Source organism: Acipenser ruthenus, chromosome 14, assembly GCF_902713425.1.
Source record: "Acipenser ruthenus chromosome 14, fAciRut3.2 maternal haplotype, whole genome shotgun sequence".
Classification (NCBI taxonomy): Eukaryota; Metazoa; Chordata; class Actinopteri; order Acipenseriformes; family Acipenseridae; genus Acipenser; species Acipenser ruthenus.
This window is the reverse complement of record NC_081202.1, coordinates 29191353-29213953: the sequence shown is the minus strand read 5'-3', so window position 1 is coordinate 29213953 and position 22601 is coordinate 29191353. Positions and strand designations below refer to the sequence as shown.

The 22601-nt window shown below is 38.8% G+C and overlaps 1 protein-coding gene across 4 annotated transcripts in view; it reads left to right on the top strand.

Moving 5' to 3' along the window:
- The window catches only part of LOC117419809 (xylosyl- and glucuronyltransferase LARGE1-like), a 133264-nt gene that overhangs the window by 27314 nt on the left and 83349 nt on the right, over positions 1-22601 (top strand). Inside the window, exons 1-2 of one of the 4 annotated variants that reach the window (XM_034032985.3) lie at positions 21046-21788; positions 22213-22330. The exons of 1 other annotated variant lie outside the window; for it this stretch is intronic. The gene's annotated coding sequence lies outside the window, so the exon portion shown is untranslated. Of the gene's footprint in view, positions 1-21045; positions 22331-22601 lie in introns of those variants that run through there. 2 more of the 4 variants (XM_034032986.3, XM_034032983.3) reach the window with 2 other exon arrangements.

The window sequence follows — 22601 nt, the reverse complement described above, 5'->3', positions numbered from 1 at the left end:
GTATATTTAGAAACAGTTGCTGAATTAATCATTTTTTAAGATGTTTGCATTAATTCGTTATATACTGTAATGTGTTATGTACTTCATAACAATCTATTGCTTATAACTTCTGCATTTATTGTATATTTTAATTGAAAAATTGAATAAAAAAAATATTTGAAATCAAATACAATGAAAGTACAGTGGGGGGAGGACTCCAGTCGGGTGGGGTTATTAGATTATTAGATCTGCTGCTGTTTAGATCATTGAAATAGAGCCCATCAATTCAAAATCAATTCACATACATATTTCTGATTCACTCTAGTTTGTCCTGAACTACTGAATTGGAATTGGACTAGTAAATACTGAAAAGCAGGCTCTTGTTATAACAATGATAAACCCATGCTTAGTTATGAAACAAGTACACTGCTTCAATATTAAGCACCCATTTGGCTTGCCCTGGTAGTGCTGTTTATAACACATGTGTGAATAAGGTCTTACACATGTCTAGGCAAGTAATTCATGCAGTACATCTGCATTTGTCTTAGTATGAAAGATCTGTCTAATTGACCTAATTCTTGTATACTAGGGAATACCTGACGAATCTGAAATATGAGCTCTGTTGCAGGTTGTGTAAGCCACTTACACACCTAGATTTATTACAGCTGGAGCTTTTGAATTCAATTATCATCATTTTAGTTGAATGGAGTCTCCCCAGTCAGATTTATCTTTTCTTGGTGAGGTTTCAGATTCATCACAAACTGAAAATGATTTGACAAAGTTACAATATTTTCAAATCAAAGCGCCATCTTTTAAACAATATTATCTTTTAATATCACATCTCAGAATGCTAAAAAGCAAACTGAAGTTCACATTTGGATGCACAGTAGGAAAAAAAATCTTGAAATTTAGCAAAATTGTACAAGTATGCATACATAGAATTTGATACCCATGGCAAAAATATAATGTCAGTAAATCTACCCTATGGTAGTTCCATTAACAGTGCAACAACTTCCAAGGTAAGGATTCATTTGTTGTCACAGGTAAAACCCCCACATTTTAGACACTCATCCTTTGCACCTTGTGCTGTTTTTAAACTGTTATGTTTATAATCTTTCTCATGCATGAGGGACAAGTCAGGTTAGTCAAGCACAAGACTGTCAGACTCTTTGCAAGCTTCCTATTATAGCTTTGTCAGCTCACCTTAGTCTTGACCTTTTGTGAGAATGTCAAAGACACTCATTGTCATATAGTCTTAGCAACTACCTCTGCAGGAACACAGTTTTATGGGTAAAATAAACTAATTACACATTTCCCCCCCCCAGCTATTCTGCTTTTATCCATCTCCCCCAATTTCACAGTGCACATGTCTATCATCCTGAATAATTATATAAATATATTCTCTATTTTATACCTTAGGGGTGACTTTCCATTGACTGCAAATTTTCATTTTAAAACCTATGAATACTAACTCCAAGAACACATTGCCATTGACTTTGAGCCACATTGGGGCTATTGAACACAGATGCTCTGGGCTTAAACATTACATTAATTACATTAATCTATTAGTCCCACAAACAGTCATTAAAAGCAGGTTTGACTTTAGTTTCTAATTTGTTAATTCATGTAATTAATTGAAGTTCACTTTTGCTTTTAAACAAACACTTGGTACACATTGGTAATCCATCACAGTCCATGGCAATATATCAGCAGCATTTGTTCCTGATCCATTTTGTTGCCCTTACTGAAATGGCTTTCTTGGGTTCTCCTAGGATGGAGTTTCTTCATGGTGATACGCTGGCTTTTTAATGGTATAGTTTGTTCACTACTTTACATTTGAGATCTTGGGAGATTAATAATCTGTTATTATTATTATTATTATTATTATTATTATTATTATTATTATTATTATTATTATTATTATTATTATTAGTTTATTTAGCAGAAGCCTTTATCCAAAGCGAGTTACAGAGGCTAGGGTGTGTGAACTACGCATCAGCTGCAGAGTCACTTACAACTACGTCTCACCCGAAAGACTGAGCACAAGGAGGTTAAGTGACTTGCTCAAGGTCACACAATGAGTCAGTGGCTGAGGTGGGATTTGAACTGGGGACCTCCTGGTTACACGCCCTTTTCTTTAACCACTGGACCACCACATTCCCACCAACTTCCCACATTTTGTTGACTATATTTAGACGTGTCTAAGCTGGCGTAGCTGTAGAAGATATTGAATTATGGTGGAGTATTCGACAAAAATGCATCAAAACTGTTAATTAAATCATTAAAATAGGACCCTCCCCATCAGTGTACATTTTTACAGACAGAATTACACTAAAAAAAACGTACATGCATTTTGATGTGCATTTCAGAATCTTGGTACACAAAGAGCCGCAGGTGTTTAAAGCATTATACACACATTTTTACATGACACACAGCGCTGTCCTCGGGTGCAGGGAGTCTGTGCCTTGTTGAGCTCTAGTAAATGCTGATGTCGTCTCTGGTGAAAAAGGAATCCGTCCTGGTTACTAAGAGATGGGAGCTCCAAGAGAGCTTCTTGAATTTCCTGTCCCAAGCCAGACCTCCCATTACTCAAACCCTGTCAGGAGCACACAGAGCCTTCAAACAGGTACAGGTGCAGCAGCGCTAAAAATAAAACACACTTGTACTGAATACAATATCAGAGAATAGAGAAATCAACTACAACCTTTTAGTACCAAGCTAAATAGAATTCTACTTTCCCTGCAATGTCACAGTAAAAAATGCCAATTTACATTGTTCTGTTGAAATTGCTGTTTAAGCATTGTACCACTACATAAATTCAAACTAATGATATAATCTAAGAGCAAACACTGTGAATGTGTGTATTGTAAGTTTCAGAAACAGCACTGTCAAATGACTGACAAAAATGTATAAAACCAATTTGTATTAAAGATTATCTCTAAAATGTTATATTTACTGTCATGAATGCTTTATGACACATATCACTACAAAATGCTCCTCAGATAAGATATGATAACCCAGAACCACCCAGAATTATTGTAAATGTAAGGAACCAATTACATTACTTTTTAAACTGTGTGCGGCTGAATAAAATCTGAATATATGGCACTGCCATATCTGTGCCATATCTGCAGTTTAATCCAGGCTTTATTCTTTAATATGGTGGACGGCGTTGTAGGAGGTTACAGGAAAATAACTGGGAGAGAGTTACTGCAAAGAAAATGTGTTTTATTTTTATTTTTTAGAACAATTACATAATGAGAGTCATTCAAGTGCAAATATTCTACTGTACAAATCTGCCACCAGAAAAAAGCTAACAAAACAACTGAAGTGTGAAAGAAAAAAACAGGACTGATAGATTAGCAGAGACAGATTGTCTGTGATGTATAGTTTCGTGACTGATCTGGCAGAAATGAAACTCACATTAGCATTTCTGCAAAGCTGAGCTTCAGGAGCCAACAACGATTCTTATATTTAAAAATGTATTGAGGCTGGTGTGCACTTTATTAACAGTGTGATGCCAGTCTTGGCAGTCACTTTTTTTAGATAAATTCCCCAACTAGTCATTCTACATTTGTATTTAAAATGTATGTAGGGCAGCAGTGTGGAGTAGTGGTTAGGGCTCTGGACTCTTGACTGGTCGTGGGTTCAGTCCCCGGTGGGGACACTGCTGCTGTACCCTTGAGCAAGGTACTTTACCTAGATTGCTCCAGTAAAAACCCAACTGTATAAATGGGTAAATGTATGTAAAAATAATGTGATATCTTGTAACAATTGTAAGTTGCCCTGGATAAGGGCGTCAGCTAAGAAAGTGTATTTTTTTATAGTCAACCCATTTTAACATTAGGTCAAAGGGACTGAGCATAAAGGGCAACAATAAATTGACCAAAAGCCTTGCAAAATAAAGCACAGAAGTGCTGGTAAAACAAATTTTGCAGTGTAACTCAAATATAGTGTTATAATAAATGAAATAAAGTCTGGGTTGGGCCCGTGGCAGACCTGGGTGAAAGCCACCAGTATCAGAGGAGCACTGAGAACAGTCAGCAGCAGATCGCGCCGCCTTTTCTCTTCGCTACTATCTATCTATCTACATTTTTTTTTATCGTCTTTGACAATTCAACAACATTTTCCTTGTTACTTAAAGGTTATTTAAAATGTTTCTACCAAACCCCCTGTTCAAGACCTCATTTTCAAGTGGGTCCTAGGGTAACAGCAGCAATTACACACACACACACACACACACACACAAAAGCCACAGCCCAACTAGGATCATCTCTTGATCTATTTCTGTAGTTTGTACTGAAAGGTATATGCGATTAACATGCTAGGTATAAGGGAATTGAATTGATATGTCGGGGGCAGTAACCCCCATTATAAAATCCAATTCCTTTTGTATGGTATAAATAAGACATTAGTTTTACTCATGTGAGCTAGCACATGCTTTTTTTATTTTTATTTTTTATTTTTTTGAGAATGTTAGCTATTGGCAAAGGAAAGGCAAAAGGGTAAGGTTTACAGTAAGTGACAGGAATTGAAATGCAGATTAACCAAAAAATGATATATACTATTGAATTACAATGAAGAAATTACAAATTGCATAAACAATTCCAGTGACATCCCTAAAATGTACCGCATGCCCAAACACTGGCAGAACATGTTCTAAGTTTTGTGAAACATCAGAAACCTAGAGCAGTGATGGATATGGAAGCACCTGAGAACCAAGAACCTATTATCAGCTCTCTAACAAAGTCTATCAGATATGCTGTCTTGCCCACTGTGACTAAAGCTCACTAGCAACAGGTAGTTGCAGGTTTTACATATCGCAGATTACATGTCACTGGGATAATTAGCAAGCTTGTCAAATTTGTAGATGACTCAGAGCTTGGGGAGTGGCAAACACTCTTACAGCCTCCCAGGAAATCCAAATGCTTCAGATTCAGGACAGAAAAGTGTGAAATGACATTTCATGTCAACCGATGTAAAGGGTTAAATGCCAGCCACAAAAGTGTAGGATCCAAATACCAAGTGAACCGTTTATCCTATTGTGATGAAACTTGCTAATTGGGTTCTCTGTCAGTCACACTTACATTTTAACACACAACTTTAACATCGCTTTTCCAAGTGATATACAACTTGCTAAGAACCTTCTTTAACTTGAAATATTGAGTTACAACCAGGTGTATGGAGGCTGTTTTTCTGTCCATCTGACTGTCTTTCTGTATGTGATTTTAGAGTTTCGCATCTATAGAGAACAGTGGTGGCTGGTGGCCAAAAATAAAAGCAGAGGTCCCCTTAAGCCCCCAGCAGCATTACAATCTTATTATTGTATTGTGACTGACAACGCTTTTCATATTATTTATTTATTTATTTATTTATTTGGCAGACACCTTTATCCAAGGTGACTTACAGGTGTTACAGGGCAATACTGTACATAGTTGCATGATTAATATTTAAATACAGTATAATTTACAGTAAGTGCAAATAATACTATTAAAATACAATATGAACTAGGATGCAACAAGTTAGAATTACAACAAGTTATATCTACAGTGACATATTAGTAGTGCAATAGTGCAAGGATAGTGCATCAGCTGAGGACAGAATTGATTTTAAGATTTTGCTGTTAACTTACAAGGCCCTGAATGGATTAGCACCTAGTTATTTGCAGGATTTACTGACCCTGTATCTTCCAAACCGCACTCTGAGATCAAAGGATGCGGGGCTGCTGGTTATTCCTAGGGTCAACAAAAGCAACACGGGAGGTAGGGCTTTTTCTTGTAGAGCTAAATTATGGAATGCTTTGCCGTTGTTTGTCAGGGAAGCTGGGACCGGTACTGTTTTCAAGTCGAGACTAAAAACGCACTTTTATAAAATGGCTTTCATAGTGGGTTTAATTGTAACTTTAAAATTGCTGCTTTTGTATTGTGTATACTGTTATTTAAATATGTTATTTAAATGGTCAGATGCTGGCAGTTGTATGTGTGACATGCTATACAAATGTATTGTGGTTTGTTCTTTTTTTTCTGCTATGTACTGTACAGTGCTTTGCGTTACTTTTGTGTAAAAAGCGCTATATAAATGCAATACATACATAAATAAATAAAACAAGTCAAGCAAGCAGTGTATGGGGGGGGGGGGGGGGGGTAGATAATAGATCTACAAGTGCAGTCTAAAAGGCAGGCAAAAAACCAAGCACATCCTATCGACTTAATTTGCTAGACTTAAACAAATGACCAAAAAAATAATTGTATGTCGTACAGGCGGAAAGTAAGTGAACGAGTTTTCTTGCGCTGGGGAAAATAAACAAATACTGCTTGGAAAGTGCTAAAATAATATAAATACGACTTCCAACAAATCCTAACAAAGGACAAAAAAAACAACTAAATTTGTTCCCAGACAAAGGAAGTGGTATCATAATATGAAAATATATCTCACTTTCTGGCGCTGCCGTTGTCACAGTGCAGTGGCCATACAGGCGAACAGTGTCATCTAGGAATAGTTGTTTATCTGGTACACGCTGAAAGGGGTTTCCAGTCAGCAGAAATGCAGAGGAAAACGCCCTTAATCTATGCATTCAACAACGCTGGCTTTGTATTTGACTGGTATAATGGAACTAAACAGTCAAGGGATTCTCCATGCTATTGAGCAGCTGCAGTTTATTTTTTTGTCTACCGTCCCAGATGTTTTTAAAATTTCCCTACCGTTATGATGGATTTCTTAATCGTGCATACTCAATAAAGCAGTGCTTCAGCAGGGGGCGGGAGGGTTTGAGTTGCTCCTCCAATTCAGACTAGGGATCAGACGACATCATCTGCAATTGCTAGTACTCACTTCTGTTTGTTATTTGAGGGGGGGGGGGGGGGGTGTATTCTGCTTTATTTATTTATTTATTTATTTATTTATTTATTTTATTTTATTTATTTTATTTGCCTTTGGGGTATCTGTATTTTGTCTTTGTTGTTGTTCATTGTGTAAGTGCTTTGGCAAAACTTAATATTAATTGTCATGCCAATAAAGCCTTTTTTGAATTTGAATTTAAATTTGATAGCTACAATTTCAAACAGCCGTGGCAGGGGGTGAATGGCACTGAAATCGTTTCTAGGATCTGATTCTACCAAAAGAGGGAGTCAGAGAGCACAGGGTTGGATCTTTCTTGTACCTGGTCCAGGGAGGGTGCGATGTGTTGTGCTCCAAACAGCTGCTGCTCAGACTATGATGGAAACCCAATCTTTTCAACAGTATTTTTTAATAGCCTGATTAATGACCCGTCCCTGCACAGTGCTTGCATTTCACGTTTGTTTGTTCTTATGCTTCAGGAGCTCATCTCTGTGCCTCTGTGGAAAAAGGAATTCAATAAAGAGGCACATCTATATAATTGCTCTCCGAGGGACCAGCCTCCAGTCGGTGGCTTAACTTGACCTCAGACAGCTCTTCTGACAGCTGAAAGAAACAGACACAGAGAGATGAAGAGAAGGAAGGGAGCTTTCCATAATACAAGCCTGTCTTCTGTATACTTGTTAGACAATAATTGCTTTGGTCTGGAGGGGGGTGACGGGGTCGGGGGCAGTGTGCCCTTGTGGTTGGAGCAGAAAATGGTATTTGTGGTTACAGCGTAATGACTAGAAGACAATGAGGTCTAGTATTTACATCAAGGTGGAGGACTATGTGGCCTAATGGTTAACCCTTAACGGTCCATTTATTCAGCGCGTCTCAGACGTGTCAGGTCCAATTTTCACACTCGCAGTTTATTTTAGACACGCTGTTTAAATTTTTTTTTTTTTTCACAGTAAAACAGGTTTAAAAGGCACTGCATATCAACAGGACGCTCAGTACTGCATCTCCAGCCCCACCCCACCCCTTGGTCGCTGTATTTTTTCACATACCTCTACATAGTAGTGTATACCGATAAATCATCTCCTGATCATTTGTTTTATCACCAAACTCCTCAATAGTGCGATCCAAGTCATTATTTTATTACTATAACAAATAAAAAAAGCTCTGCAAATGTCTGTGATATTCTCTGAGCGCTGGATGCAGAAGCAGCTGTCTTGTTTGTTTATGTCCGTGTTATCTATGTTGTGTCGGGGCTATCTGTATTTATGAGATATGCCCCCTTTTTTTTCGGCTCTTATCGGTCTCACTCAGCCATTGAATGGTTTTCTCGGCTTTTTCCGGGGAAAAAACGACTAGAGACCTGTTTTTTTACGTCTTTTGGACCGGAAAGGGAAAATTGCAATGTCGGACCAGGTCCGACATAGGACCACAAAGGGTTAAAGCTGAGGGACTGTGATGCAGTGTGGTCTGGTGGTTAAAGCTGAAGGACTCATAGACAGTGCAGCATAGTGGTTAAAGTTGATGAACTGGAATACAATGTGGTTCAGTGATTAGGGCTGAAGGACTGGGAAGCAGTGTGGCCAGGAGGTTAAGCTGAGAGAATGGGAGTCAGTGTGGCCTAGTAAATTTAGTACTTTGGTCAATATTTCACTCTCACCCCCCTTTTGAAGTAGACAAGCTTAGAAAGTACAGCACAGGTTTCTTCTTTACTTTCTTATGTTGAATTGAGATGAAGGCGGATTAGCAGTTCCTTCCCAGAGCAACATTTCCCAACACTGTTGTAAGTGTTGTTTTTCCACCATGCATATCCATTCACTATATAGGTCTCAAATGTACATTTTTTTAAAGAAACATGTTTTAGCAAACATGTATTTTAAGTACATTTCAGGGTCCAGTTCATTGGAGAATGACATTTTCCGCAACCCATTAGGGCCTTCTTTCCTGTCAGGAACCAACCAGCTGCTTCCCCTAATGACAGACATGCTTTACAGCCAGTAAGTTGCTTGGCCACAAAGACACGACTAGGGTGAAATGACCAAGGAAGTAAAACAGTAAAAGATTTCCTGGAAGGCAGAACAAGCAACATTTGAGATCTATATAATGAAGTTCATGACAGGTAAGATTTATGGACTTGTTTTGTAAGCTCTGCAGTATTTACAGGTTGTCAAGCCAAGTTTCAAGTACAAAGCTACAGAAAAGAGCTCTGTTTGCCCAATTGTGGTTTGATAGGGACCTACAGTACTTCAGCACGTAATTGAGTGCATCATTATCTGGAAGTGTATAGAGTCTGTATGTTTATCTGTATGTCACACATTTTTACAGTACTATTCAGCTCATCCAGTTGAGATGAATAATATCAGGTCCCAATATTAATATTGTTGGGTTAAATAAGGTTGGATTGCCTTATTTTCAGCTACTGTTACTGTTTCACTTCCTTTATTACTAGCAGTAAAGCATGTCAGTCAATACGGGAAGGAACCAGTTGGTTAATGACAGGGAAGCAGTTGGGGAACAATTTCTCCTTCCAGTTCACCAAAGATGAAGAATACTCAAAAGCAAGTCTTGCAAACAGAGAGTTTCTTAATTTAGTGTAGTACTAAATATATATTGTTTCTTTGAAAGGTTCTTTGGCGTTTGGGTCTGGTGCATCTGCTGTAACGAGCGAGCCTGCATCAGCACCATCCTGCGAGGCGCTTCTCCAGCTCTGCAGTGACAGCCTGCTGTCAGGTCCTGCTGTTTTGTGCTCCCCCAGCTCAGGCGGCTCTGCAAGGTGAACAGCCAGACAGAAACTTGCCTGGAGCGAGAGAAAGGAGGAATCAGAGAAACACTCACGTCAGTATTCTTCAAGATTGGATCAGCATCCTGCTCCAGGAGGGCCTGTTCCCTGCTGCCACAAAGCATTTTCAGCATCGCTGCACCTACTGTTCACTTGACTGCATTGCCCTTTCCCTGATGATCATGACACAACTCTTCTTTGTAGCCTTTGAACATCTAATATAGTCAAGATACAGTTGCTCAAATGCTTAATTTACTTACTGTGGCAGTAATATACTCATTCCTTTTAGAAGGTCAGTGAGATTTCACAGCCATATACTGTTCCTGTTCTTGGGGATGAAATCTTAAAGATTAGATGAGTCTAGCAGTGGGTTGAGCACCTACCCCCAGCCTAAGGAAGAGGTTAACAAATAAGTCAATATAATGCACACCCTACAGGGCTGCAAGTACAACATTTGAGCTATCAGTATTATGAAAAATAAAATCAAGGTTTGACAGACAAACAGACAGATACCTCCATATACCCCTAGGTTATGGTATTCTCAATAATGTGGGCTAAAGTGTGTATTTAGCAAGTTTTAATTACAATCAAATTGATGCAAAAATAGAAATAGTGTGAAACACAAATGTGTACACTCTGCAGTCTCCACCAGATATATCTCAAGCGGGGGATAATTCAATACTGGGAGTAAACGATAACAACCCAAATCTACCCTTATAAAAGTACTTTAGATTTAGTAATTTCCTGTGGCCTGGTTGTTCAAAATACAGCTGTCCCGCATTATACCACCCCCCTTTTATAATGCCACCATCACATACCGCCAGCTATTCTCTCTGAAGAAATGTCAGCAATATAAAAATGGTGCTATTTGTAGCCTATATTGCACATGTCTCCTGAACGCACAGTATTTGTTTTTTAAATTGCAATAAGAACCACTCAAAATGATTACAATGCAGTACAAGCAAATCAGAAGTTTAAAGGACTCCTGTCACATCTTCAGCTCTTCCAAACAACAGCTGGTACACCAGAGTGCAGTCATTACTTGTCTCCCTGCAACACTCTGCCCTCCATGGATGTACGAAATTCCACATTTGTTTTATGTAGTACAGTAGTAACTATACATGTGATGTGCAGAGGATAGCCTTCAAACCATGACTAACACTCCTTTCCGGTAGTTCCTACTAAATGGAGCTAAGCAGAATTTAATTCCTATACTTGAGTGCATATTTGATGAGAATATGATTTATTATTATTATTTTTTTTTTTAATGTCGCAAGGTTACTGGCATATTCTGTAAAAAGTATTATAACAAAGAGTTGGCTGTGTGACTCAGATCACAGAATGCAGATTTCAGTTTAATATTTCAGGTTCAATGCATCCTTTTCCAGGTCACAGCTTTTTTCATATTTATTTCTTCCTGGGTCAGTGGCTGTGAATACTCGTTCATGTGGCAACTCCCACATCTCCTGTCAATATTGCGGATTAACAATGAGTAACAGTTCATTTAATTTCCTTTCCTCTCTCTGCTGTAATTTCCAATGGGTCTTACTCAAAACCGGAGAGCTGTGTCTGAATAAAAATACATAAACTCCTAAAAGCCACTTGGGCAGAAAAACACAGTTTGCTTTATCCAGCTCAGGGCCCAATATGATTTTACAAAATGCTATACTTCCAATGGGATTCATATGTTCATTTTATTAATATTGTTAAAATCATCATTTTTAAAGAGACTATACGGCATATTTTCAAAGCATTTATTGTGAATATTATTAGGCATTATGGCTATTGGCTGTTTCACCTGCACAATCTCTAACAAAAATAGCTTACAAAGGACTAAAGTATGATATGCCCAAGTTTGATGCCCGCCCACAATTATATTTTATTATATGGGATTCATTATTTTGTTATTGGAAAGTTACATTAGTGTGTCTACAGGTGTAATAATATTTGTTAGTTTACAGCAACAAGCAACTTTGACAAATATAGCATGTAGAAGTAACAACATTTTGAACAAGCATTGATTTTATTTCAGATATAATGGCACAGCATTTGCTCATCTGTGCTTTCCTTTCAAGGCAGTACTACAGCTATGGCCAAACGTTTTGTATCACCTAGAATTTTAGGATTGAGACATAATTAAAAAAATATATACACACACATACATTTTGTTGAATTACAAATAATGTATTCACAGTTTTTCAAACAAATGTTTTTTTTTTCAAAGCTATAGTGGTTAAACTGAACACAGGAGGAGGTTAAATGTCAGCAAAACTTGCAAAGAAAGTGTACAAAATGAAATTTACTGGTTGCATAAGTATTCAGCCCCTTAAGTCAGTACTTGGTAGAAGCACCTTTTGCAGCAATTACTTCTATGAGTCTTTTTGGATAGGTCTGTACTAGCTTTGCACAGTAGGATGGTGAAATTTTTGCCCATTCTTCATGGAAAAATTGTTCCAGTTCTGATAAGTTTGTTGGGGATCGTCGATGTACTGCAATCTTCAAGTCTGTTTGTTGATATGTGAACACTGACTCCCATCTCAGACACAGAACTTTGCAGATCTCTCAAGGTCATTGTTGGCTTCAGAGTGACATCCCAAACCAGTTTCCTGCTTGCCCGGCTGCTCAGTTTGGGAGGGCGACCTGATCTGGGTAGTGTCTGGGTGGTATGATGCATCTTCCACTTATATATTTATATATACATATATATTCAAATATTTAGAGGTAATCTGTCTGTTCTGAGCCTGTCTGACACACAATGTATGCAGCAATTTCGCCTCTACAGACAAACAATCACTGACATCTGCCAACTGCTTCAGGCTGACCTGGAAGGAGACATGCGGAGAGCACTGTTTGCCTGTAGCACTAAAGTACACGCACTAGCACAGAATAGGCACTTCTATGTAAATCGTAAGGGGACCTATTCTGTCAGCAGGCTAGTAGTGTGTGATCTGTGATATAAGAACTACATCACGAATGTGTATGCAGGGTTTCAAGCTGTATTACAGTTAAGAAACAGAGGATATAAAACAGAATTGTGGCGAAATGTACAAAAATGCCTACACACAAAAACCCCAGAAGAATGTGCCTGTGACCATAAGGATTTCGTTGTGGAAGACAGCAATGGAAAGAAGGTTTAAGTGTGCAAGTACTGTCGAGTTACTACTATATATATTGACCGAAAAAAACCGAAAAATTTTGGAAAGTAACCTAAAACACCTAATTTCATACAGAATATCAAAAACGAAAGCCCCGAAAAAAAAAACGATTTACATAAAACTCGAAAATAGCTAAAAATAAGCATCGAAAAATACAATTAATAAAGCCTGAAAAACAGAAGCCCTAATTATATTAAAACAAACAAATCCACGTCCACGACATGTTTCGACTCAACAAGTCATCGGGCGGTGAACATTATCATTAATTAGAAATCAGTTTATAATTATACATTAAACACAATAAACTGGCTAAAAGAAAAAAAATATGGACATTAATTTCAATGAAATAAGTCCAGAAAACCTCAACTTTATGCCCGTGCAAGAAGTTCAACTGTCGACCAGCATTTAGTGTCCAGTTTTTTTATGATGAGAGCTGGAATAAATAGATTCTTTAACAGTAGAAGTTGTAAAATCTCTGCTGACAGTGAGTTGCAGACCAGCACTAATGTCTTCCTGTCAGTCATGGAAACTTTCAGAAAAGCCAGTAAAGACAAGGCCAAACACCACCCCTGCATTACCGACCTGGATTTGAAGCACCTGCGGGAATCTGAAGCACTTTCACTTGACACCATGGTCGGATTGGTACGCAAGGGCTGGTTTCTTCATTTTAACCTGGCACAAGGGAAATAATGTCTGTAACCGGACATCTGAGCTGCTTAGCTACGGGACTCTGCAATGCAGAAGTGTTCAATTTAATCACCACCCAGACGTGTTTTATATTTTATAGGAACAGTACAGCCGATCGTGGTTTATACCTTACATATATTTATATTTCATGCGTGGTTATATCTAGCTTATATATATATATATTGTAGAACAAGAAATGGAAATGAATAGTTTAATGAAAATCTATATTTAAGCTCTGTAGGTGTTAAAAGGTAAGCAAATTAATAATATTGTAAAGTATATTATTGACTGATTTACACTCTATGGAATAACTTCTTGTGACAGAAGTACATAGACCACCTTTACGATGTCTTCCCTGCCGGGAATGTCATCCCCTGCAGGGGTTAGTTAGCTTCCAGCTCTGAACTCACCCATATGATATATACATATTTAGAAAATGATTCAGTACTGTCAGCCAATCAGCTTCCAGCTCTAGCGGGCTCTAATAGACGGTAGATGCCCGCTGGAACGTCTCAACACCAACTGTGAATCAAATTTAAAATCAATCTGCAAGCGCTGGCTTTTTCTTTTTGACTTGCTGTATTTTTCAGAGTAGTTCACATCTATTGGACAATAAATACTAAACAAAGACACAATTGGTCCAAATTTATTTTATTATCCACCAAAACCAGTCAATCAATATTTTGCATCGACGAAAGCAACCGATCCTAATGTAATTCCAGTCAGACCTTGGCACACTTAAACTCCTTTGTTCAAGTGGAAACTGGTAGCTGCAGCATTCCTTTACCATAAAGCGTGGAACTCCCAACCATTTCCTGACGTATGAACTGATTAAAGCTTCCAGCTTCTCTACTGTTCAAGGAAACCTTGTACACAGTCAGTGGCCACAGCAGCCTTGGCAGTAGACAAAACTGAAAGCACCAGTTTGCCCAGTAAAGTGCTGCTGTCTATGCTCTTCAACCCTTCTACTGCTTGTTGTCTCACTTCTCCCACACAAGCTGTGTCCTTTAGGTCCCCATCATACCATCTCCCAAGACTTTTCACTGGCTCCTCAGACACTGTTGGTATTGCCTCACCATTAATGTAGAACCTTTTATCCACTACTTTACCTTTAACTATAGAGACGCTTCTTGATTAGTGGGTTTGAATTTCATTTGTGCCCATTCAATGTTATTGGTTCATATGCCCAATAACCGATTAGTGCAGGCTACTGTTGTAGTCATGGTTGTCATGTCATCCATGTATGCTTGAATTGGTGGTAGTCGCATTCCAGAAGCCAAGCGCTCTCCTCCCACTACCCATTTTGATGCCCTAATAATTACTTCCATTGCCATGGTAAAAGCCAGTGGAGAAATGGTGCATCCTGCCATTATTCCAACTTCTAGGCATTGCCATGTAGTGCTGAATTCTGAAGTTGAAAAACAAAATTGCAAATCTCCAAAGTAGGCTTTCACTAAATTTGTTATTGTCATCGGTACAGTGAAAAGATCAAATGCTGCCCAAAGAAGTTCATGTGGCACTGAATCGTATGCATTAGCTAAATCCAGGAATGTGACATGGAGCTCCTTCCTCTCCTTTTTAGCTGATTGAATTTGTTGCCAAATCACACTGATGTGTTCTGAGCATCCCGGGAAACCTGGAATGCCCGCTTTTTGTACTGAAGTGTCAATGAAGCAGTTCTTTAATAGGTAAGCTGACAATCTCTGAGCAATACTGATGAAGAAAATCTTGCCTTCCACGTTTAACTGGGAAATAGGGCAAAACTGACTGATGCTTGTAGAATCTTTTTCTTTTGGTATAAAGACTCCACCTGCTTGGTGCCATGCTCTTGGTACAACCTGTTTTTCCCATGCTACTTTCATTTATTTCCACAGGCTTCATAGAACTCCAGAAGCACTCTTGTATACTCTGTACAGAACTCCATTAGGCCCTGGAGATGATGAAGCCCTTGCTTTTTTTCACAGCTTGCTCTACTTCTTTCCACCTAGGTGCACAGTCCTCTATTTGGTATTCTGGTGGATTGATAGATGGGATGTCTGAAGGAATCGACATAGGCTCCTGCTTTTTTTTAATCTGTGTGTGTTTCCTCAAAATATCTCTCCAGCTCCAACTTAGATGCTTTTAGTGTACAATTTTTCTCACAAGTGAATAACTTCTTTACAAGTATGAGTGGGTCTTTATATAAATTAGTTCTCGCACGCTTCTTCTTTTTGCAGTATTTCCATAGGCGCTCAGCTCTGCGCAATGTTGCAAGCTTATCTTTTATGACCTTTTGTAACAGATTGAGTGCCTCCTTCTGACTTTGTTCTGCTTTTCTCCATTGCTTCCTCAGCTGCCTCCTTTCTCTAACTAAGCATTCAATCTCCTGCTGCCATCTAGACTTTCTAGGAATAGTTTGTACTTTTTCTTTCCTTTTTTCAACTCCAAACCTCTCGCTTCCATATGTGTAGATAATGTCCCCAAATTGATCCAGCTTCTTTTCAACTGTTCCACTTAACCTTTCCAACACAAAACAGAGATCTGTGTTTACTGTGTCCCGTGCTGTTTTCTCAGAAGCTCTTGGCCATTTAACTCCAGTCTTGTGCCCGTTGAGGTTATTTTCTCTCTTACACTGGTTTGTCTGACCGGGTTCACAAGGATCTAGGTTCATCATTAACTGTGTCCATGCAAGTCCTCCTCACGTCTATGACAGGGGTGCTGATATCCTGCGAACTGTGGTTTGCTTCTTGTCGCTGGATTTCATTCGACTGACTTGACTGACTTCGTAAGAATGGAGGCTGTGTGGTCCAGTGGTAGGGGCTTGTACCCAGGAGGTCCCCGGTTCAAATCCCACCTCAGCCACTGACTCATTGTGTGACCCTGAGCAAGTCACTTAACCTCCTTGTGCTCTGTCTTTCGGGTGAGATGTAATTGTAAGTGACTTTGCAGCTGATGCGTAGTTCACACACCCTAGTTTCTATAAGTCGTCTTGGATAAAGGCGTCTGCTAAACAAACAATAATAATAAAAAAGTACTGATCAATGCAAGGCCCTTGTCCCTTCTCCCTCAAGTATTTCATTGTTCCTTGATGAATCTTCAAACCCCTGACCGTTGTCGCCTTGCTCCAGCTGCAGACACAAACCTGGAGTTCCATGTCTTTGCTAACTGCAGATCTTGAACTAGCCTTTTGTGAAGTACTCTCTTTCTCATATCCGTTTCCTTTCCTAAGTCGTTAATCGTGTTGTCTAACATTGAGTCATCTTCCGCTCGCAGACTCTAGGGGTATTTTTCTCTTTAATTTCTTAGAAGCCTTGGGTGGGTGTCTCCAACATCCTGTTCCCCTTGAAAACACAGAGCTGGGTACTGCCGACAAGGGTAGCTAACCCCTGCCAGCCTCAATGGGGTCTCTTTCCTCCTGTCAGCTGTCTCTCCAGACTGTCACAAGTCTTCCCCTTGTTGCCAGCTGCATTATTCACAGCAGTAACTGGACATGTTCAGATCTTCATGATTTCCATTACATGAGAGTAGATGTTAAAACTTCATGCTGATTTTAGACTTGTCTCTCGCCAAGATAAGCACCAACTAAGACGTAGCTTTACAGTAAACTAATGTGATCCATTTACGTTTCCATTCTGATGATGTAGATATCCTTCTGCCTGGTTTTGATGGCTAAAGTGTAATGCTGGCTCCAGGGATCGGCTTATTTTGCCTTCTTAGTGTTTTATTTTATTATTTTATTAATAACTCACAAAACACAGCCTTGTTGCTTCTTAACATAACAGTTTATTGACTGAAGTCTCTTTTGCTTACATACTGTTAGGGAGGAGTCACGCATTAGCGTTCTTATTCTTAAATCTGCAGCAGTCTATTTAGATACTAATTACACCTAGCGCATCAACACACACAACGGCTACGATGCTGGCTCCAGGGATCAACCACAGTGCGGTCTTCAAGTGGGCACCTTCCATCCTTGGTGTTTCGTCGACTAGCCCATGACACCTCAAGACGGTGACTCTGGCATCCCAGCATCACCCTGCTCCATCTCCCACTCAGCTCAGCCCAGCTGACTTACCTGTGCATCAACATGGCTTTCTTTCTATTGTGCTTGGAATCCCAACCAGAATCTTTCCATCTCAACTACAGCCAGCTGTACAGCTGCAACTCTTGACCACTGAATCCGACGTCGCTGAGAAACTAGATTGTAGAGTGTGCCACAAATCCTCGACAACCCACCTCCACTGGGTAAACCTTGACTCTCCATCCTCGTTGTTCCGCTTCAGCGGCTAGTTGAACATACCGAAGTTTCTTCCTCTCATACGCCTCATCCACAGCATCCTCCCATGGCACTGTTAACTCTACCAGGTGAACGAGACCCTTTTAAGATGCTGCCCATTTTTATTTCCGTCATACGTTTTTCTGTATTCACCACCCTTCTCTGTGAATTCGACATGCATCTTTGTAGATTTGCCTACATTTTTTAAGATGACTTGCACTTTTGGGCCACCGTACATAACTACACACTGTACAGCCATCATCATAGTATATTGTAACAGTAGTTACAATATACTTATTTGATAATATTTTATGAAGAGTTAGAATGTTTTATTTGCCCTGCTCTACATGCTATTACCTATACAGTAAACACTGCACGGCCACTTTATTAGGACCCATACCTAATACCCAGTTGGTCCACCGTTTGCCCTGATCACAGCCTTGGCACAACATGGCTAAACTCCACAACATGCTGGACGGTGTTTTGAGGGATGATAATCCTTCCAGCCATTAATATTTCAGGTAAATGGTGCAGAGAGGTAGGGAGAGGCTTGTGTTGACAAAGGTGTCCAAATTGATCCCAAACATGCTCAATTGGATTGAGGTCTGGGAATTGTGGTTGCCATGGAAGACGCCTGAAATCTCTGTCATGCTCATCAAACCATTTGCGCACAATTCTTACTCAATTCTCGTATGGTGGAAGGGTGCATTATCGTCTTGAAAGTAGCCATCGCCATCAAGGTACAGTGCAGCATTATTGGCTGGCATTTGTTCAGGCTTCCAGAGTAGTCAATAACCAGGGTACTGTATGTGACACACAAGGTGATGCTAAATCGGGTAGACAGGATCTAATACTGTAAGTGGCCAGGAAGCACATTTTATATGATGAATAAATTGTTACACATTTCCATGATACTTTATTGACAGTAGGCCATATGTTATGTTTTGATACATAATTGATGTATCCTGGGAGAGACAGATACAAACTAAATCCTTGGCCTAGTTTAGTTTTAGACACCACACTGTACACATTTTTATTTATGACAAACAAGCTCTTAGTCTTTTCCATAATTCCAAGAAAGCCTTCGAAAAACAACCATATGGTTCTTACCCAGACTGAGAAACCTACCTAGGAGAGCCCACTTAGATCTCAAAAATCATATTTGGACTGTTTTGGCCAGCTCACCGCCTTGCAACTCAGTAGATTTAAAAAAACAACCTGCTTATGTACTTATGGGCCATGTACTTACGGTCCCTTGTGGCACCTCTTCCCAGAAAACTTTTTTTTTCAATGTGCACAGTGTAGATTTATAATTTATTAAAAAAAAAAAAAAAAAATCATAAGCCTATGCCTTTTCTGAGAATTCATTAGTAGCTATATGGTAGAATACACAATGCATGGCAAACATCTCGTTCATTTTTTGTTTAATTTTGGAGCTTGTAAATTTAACATTCATTAAAACAGTGTGGTAAAATATAGTGTGAATAGAATAAAATGTCTGGCTATTTGTAGGGATGTACTGTAATTCACAATACAAATATAGTAAACAGCAGCTGGTAGGCAAGACTTAATACAGATGGCTACTGTTTGGAAGAGGAACTTTTGTTGTTTTGAATGGGACTGTAGCTTATTCAGTGACCAGAGCCATGCAAATATTGGTTAAAACATTATATATATATATATATATATATATATATATATATATATATATATATATATTAGCTCAAAGAGCCAGCTGCCCATGGTGTTTACCAGCGTATGACCATCATCTGACCCCATGTGATTTAAGGTGGCAGGCGACTTTGAAAAGGCTGTACGCCTTTCCAAAAAAGACGCATGTTGCAAGAGTGTGGTGATGTAATTCCAAGCTGTCGCACAGGGTCAGAGAACCTCGACTCCTACCAGAAATTATGTCGGTCTGAAGTATGAACCAGCCTTAAGTTATGCACCCAAGTATGAAATATATATTATCCATCATACTGGTACACATATATGTTATTCATTACCGTAATTACTTATTTCTGACAGCATTGTTCTTGTATTAGCAGTTTAGTAATAATTCAGATTTCTGTTGATACAACATCCCATCTCTGGCATTATTAAAAAAAACAAACAAAAAAAAAAACACCTTACTGTGGTCTTACGAATGTGCAGATTTGAAAGGCAGAATTTACCTGAATTATAGGTTTTGTAAAGTCGTTTAGAAATTCTGTATTTTTAGCCATAGGCTCCCATCATTTCTAGGCTACTGTTTGCATTGTTGTTTTCTTTTTCACAAAAATGTTAGCATGCTCAGCTGCAAAGTGAATTGAAAAACACACACTGTGGGGAAATACTATAAAACGTGATAAAATTCTGAAAATAGATTTAACAAATAGGGTCCAGTTGGTTTATCACTTCAGCTGCATATACCTTCCTCAACATTGTGGTGTTCAATTAATTGAGTTTCCGTTTGGCAACCTGTCTCTATTCACCTACGAATGCTACTGAATACTTTTAATATCCAATGTTACTATGTGTTTTTTGTAATTTTTGTTTTATTTGCCTTAATAAATACTCAATTAAAAAAATAAAAAAGAAACATGACTTTTTTAGTTAGTGTTTGGTTAGTAATTGTAGTAAATTAATTAGTTTATATGTGTACGCTAGCCGAGGAAGTGACAAATGCAACTCTATTAACTGTCTGTTCTTCACTATTCCCTCCTTTTATACTTTATTATTATTATTATTATTATTATTATTATTATTATTATTATTATTTGTTTACTTAGCAGACGCCTTTATCCAAGGCGACTTACATGGTGTGTGAACTATGCATCAGCTGCAGAGTCACTTACAACTACGTCTCACCCGAAAGACGGAGCACAAGGAGGTTAAGTGACTTGCTCAGGGTCACACAATGAGTCAGTGGCTGAGCTGGGATTTGAACCAGGGATCTCCTGGTTACAAGCACTTTTCTTTAACCACTGGACCACACAGCCTACAGTTCCTGGGTGTAAAATTGGCATTCCCCAGAATTTAGTTTCTTTGTTTTTGTATTGCTAGATGCACAAGCAGTGTAAATAAATGAAGTACAAATAATTCTCTAAATGAGTTTAAATTACAGGGACATTTTTTTTAAAAGTCTTGCTTATTATTATTATTATTATTATTATTATTATTATTATTATTATTATTATTATTATTATTATTATTATTATTATTATGTGTGTTGAATGAATATTCTCGCAAATTCCCAATCCGAACTATTCTGTGACCGCATTTTAGTGGCAACTGGGAGACTTGGCTTTGTTATGCAGCTGTCTGCTGTCGATTGGACGTTTCCTGATTGCCTAGCTGGGGGAGGTAGCGGAGAAGGGATAACGTCTGCAGACGAGTTACCCCCTAGCACTGATACACACAATCACTGCAGCCCAGATTAGGGAAACGGTTCGTAGGCTGTCGGTGGCTGTGGGAGGTACTCAGCAGAGGAAAGGGGGAAAAAAACAGAGGAAAAAGGCTTGCGACTGCTGATCAGAAGGCCTTTAGTGGAAACTTCGTGGTGGTGCTTTGGTTAGTTATATATTTACATTTTTTTTTTTGCGACGTCCATTAAGCAAGGGCGATCAGATCCAAAAAAGAAAGGACTGCACTAAGAAGAGTGGAAATGCCGTGTCCCCTTTTAGTTTTGGAAAAACTGTCTTTTTTTTTTTTGCAGCGCAAGGCCGCTTTTTGATGCAGCTACAGCAAAAGAATAGCGTTTTGTTGCCTGTCTAAATTTAAAAAGGCTGATTATAAACGGGACCTACAAACCCTGCACCCCCTGTGATTTAATCGTTAAAACAAATACAAAAATTAGACCGGAAAGCACACCAACAATTCAGGTTTTCTGTTTACTTTGCAAGAACGGCAAAAATAAGTGAGCTGCTAGTATTAATTGAGTGATGCATTAGATACCTACAGCTGGGCAAAGCGAGAACGAAACACAACGGGAAGAATAGGAGCAGCCACCTGGACCATCCCGTTTGTCTCTCCTTAGCGAGACCCCACCTGACACAAGACGGTGTTCTGAACATATTTCCTGCAGAAGCAATGCACAGCGTGTAATACAAGACAGGATAACAAGGTAGATAACTTTGAGACTATTAATGCATTTTTGCAAACCCTGCTCCATGCATTCAGAAACCATATTTAATCTCTAATATTATATTTACGGAAAACCAATACGTTGATATTATTGTACCAAAGATAACAGTTAATACAAAATAAATTGGCAATAATAAAACGTAGACTTCTAAAACAAACAAACAAAAAATAAGTAACCACCCCAATTCATACACAGCTACGCTTCGTAATTGAACGCCCTTGGTGTACTGCTCAGACAGAGATTTAGCCACCCGAGTTAATTTGCAAGTATAAATGCCACCTAATCGCCGAGTTGAAAGCTGGTTTGCAACAATGTGAAATTACCTCGAGCATCAGGTGGGATAAAGACTGTCCGTCCTGCGTTCCACTGGGTCATTTTAGTTACTGTGCTTTGTTTCGTCCAGACTTTGGTGGTGCATTTTTTGGATGATAAAATACTCCAGCAACATCATGATCGAGTTGACCAAGAGACAGTGACAGTGATACGGAGCTTTGTTTTTAGTTCCTGCAACTTCATTTAAGGTAAGGTGTTATGCAGACTTGTACAATTTTACTAATCTAGAAGTGCTTTGAAGGCATTTTATAATACAACCCAATGCACATTGTATTAGATTTCGTTTTATAACCAGCACACCTTGACAGGCTTTAAGTCACTGTCGATGATTTTGACAGTTTCTTTTAAATGCTGATTTTAATTTGATGTGTAACTGGGGTGGAATCATCAAGGTTCTTGGTCCATCTCAAGGTCTGAATCCATTCAAGCATTCCTGTTGAAGACAGTAGTTAAGATAAG